Below are 2,834 nucleotides of genomic sequence, written 5' to 3' on the forward strand. Positions count from 1 at the left end.
GGGGGTATTTTTTGTGTTTTTTTTTTTTTTATAAATAAAATGGCTGTATAGGACAGGTGTTTTCTTTGTTAAGAAAATGATGGTGCAGTCAAAATAGCCAAGAAGTATCTTTTTCTTATTTTATTTTTTCTTTTTCTACACCTATGTCCCTTTTTTCGCCTGAACAGTTCAGGCCTTTTTCATCTGATTTAATGTGTGTGTAAAAAAATGCGAATAAATACATTCTTCTTTAACATGCATAACTGCAACATTTCTAAGTGTGTAAATGTACACAGTGTGCTACATTTGACGCATTTACAAAACGCGCTTCTTTATATGCCACTCATTGGCATACCGCTGCGGGGAGGTACACACGAGCAAGTGTTGCATATGTATGTATCGAAGTACGCATATACTTGTGTAAGTGTGTATGCATGCCGGTAGGTTTCACGAAAGAGCGGGAACAGGGAAAATCTGTTGACGCGTTTCTCTTTGAGATTTTCCTCCCTTTTGTTATTCTCCCAACGGAACTTAACCCGGGGGGAAGAGATATAAATATATATATGTACGTGCTTCACTCAAATGGGTGGCGTAATAATGCCTTTACTCGTCCATGCATGTATGTACTTATGCGAAGATATGTACAGGTTTGGGCTAACCCCCATACACCCACTTCGTCTGCGCGTGCAGGGGGGAGTAGGAAAATTCATGCAAAGGGGGGGAGGTTGCAAACGCGGGGATGGTAAAGTGTGTTTTGTGCGTCAACGCAAGTCTGCTCCCACTCGTACATAACGTAAGTACGTATGCTTAAATGAGATGCATGAGAGTGAATGCAAAGGGGGGGAACGACAAAATGGATGAGTGAATGGGGAAACAAACGGGTGAGCAAATGGGGAAACAAACGGGTGAGCAAATGGGGAAACAAACGGGTGAGCAAATGGGGAAACAAACGGGTGAGCAAATGGGGAAACAAACAGGTGAACAAATGGGGAAACAAATAATTGATCAAATAGGGAAACAAACGAACGAAAGCAGGTGGAAAGGGTTCACGAACTTTCTTCTGCTTGGTACACCTGCACAGTTTCCGTTTCCTTTGATTCGTTTGAGTTGGTTTCAACTCCCGTTCGCTCTTCCCTTCTTCCCACGCGTCACACAGGGGAAAAAAAAATAAAAAAAAAAAAAAAGAAGGCAAAGAAACGGAACGGGACGGAATGAGTGGTGCTGTTCGGATGTATACGCACGGAATTCAAGTGCACGCGCATGAGTGTAAACATAAGGATATTTGTCTCCGCACGTTTACCTAGAGGCATACATACAGGCAATACATGCATATATGGATAATACACAAATGGATAATACACATATGGATAATACACATATGGATAATACATGTATGCATACATACATATATGGATAGATGAATGGGTGGGTGCCTTTTCCCGCTTGAGTGTATATTCCCAACGCATGCGCAAATGAACACCAGGGAGGTTATTTTACCGCGCGAAGAAGCAGTTGAGCACAGTCAAACGGAACCATGTGCAGGTGCAGGTGGACATAAAAGGATCCATCAACGCACAATCAATGTTGCTGTTGGGACATATCACCGATGTTCACTCTCTGTCATGCGTTGTTCTTGAGTTCGTTGCGCGTGTTTCCTAAGTTCTCGTTTCCCCCAATAGGAAGCTTTCCTCTTCTTCCTTTTAGGTTTCCCCGTGTTATGCTCCAACTTCTCATTTGCTTATCTCTTACAGTAGACGTAAAAACGTGGACCATGCGCTATGACATACATGCGTACACATGTACCGTCTAAATAGTAGTACCCCGGGAAGAACTTTCATACATATGAGTGTACACAGAAGGAGTTTTTCCGGTGGGCATATAAGTTCGATATACTGTTAAATGGAGATGTATGCGTCGCTTATCCACTGTGTGTACGTCTTGCATACATACACACATGAGTCGACGACCATCACTGTGTTAACTAATCAAAGCCAACGAATGGAGTAACTCGACAAATATGTGTTCACACATTTGGCAACAACTCCTCCACCAACGTATACAATTACTCAGACGAAGTATAGTTACGCGAGAGTAGTGAAATTGAAAAAGAAAAAATGGGGAAAAAAAAAAAAGTTGGGGAATAAGTCAATTTAAAAATTCATTTAAACCTAATTTGCAAGCATACGAGTTCAAATTCAGTTCGTTCTGTATGCAAACCTTTTACGTATGACAGAACGCATTTGTTTGAATGCCCCCACGTGTTGCAAAATGGATAAGTGGAATTAACAAGCAATAGCTTCACACGGGAAGGAACAGAATGAGAAAAAAAAACAAAATTGGATGGATGGACGGATGGAAGGATGGATGAATGGAACGATGGATGAATGGAACGATGGATGGCTGAACCATTCCAGAGGAGTGATCATGGCGCATGTGTAAAAGTGCCACGTGTGTATGCAACGCGCACATGCGTATGCACATGCACACGGATCGTTCAATGTTCGCCCGCCCGGTCGTCCGTTTGTACGTTTGTGTGCCCCTTGCTGTGCACGCTCGCTTACGTGAGCAGCACTCCCCCCCTCTGAATAATCGCTTGAGGAGAAATTTGAACTACAAACAGAATTCATCCGCATGCGACACGTCCAAAAATGGCTGTTTTATATCCCTCCTTTCGGCGGATGTACAATGTGTGAGTTTCACCTCTCTTCGCAGGAGTGCCATATCGCCCTGTCACCGAACGCGGAGGCAGAAGCTGCTTCTCCCTCTGTTTCTCGCCCCCCCTCTCCAGTTTATTTTCCCATCGGGCGCCTCCCCCAAATCTCTCACCTTAAGCGACAGGAATACTACACATTTGC

The sequence above is a fragment of the Plasmodium inui genome, assembly GCF_000524495.1.
Source record: "Plasmodium inui San Antonio 1 unplaced genomic scaffold supercont1.7, whole genome shotgun sequence".
In the NCBI taxonomy this organism is placed as follows: domain Eukaryota; phylum Apicomplexa; class Aconoidasida; order Haemosporida; family Plasmodiidae; genus Plasmodium; species Plasmodium inui.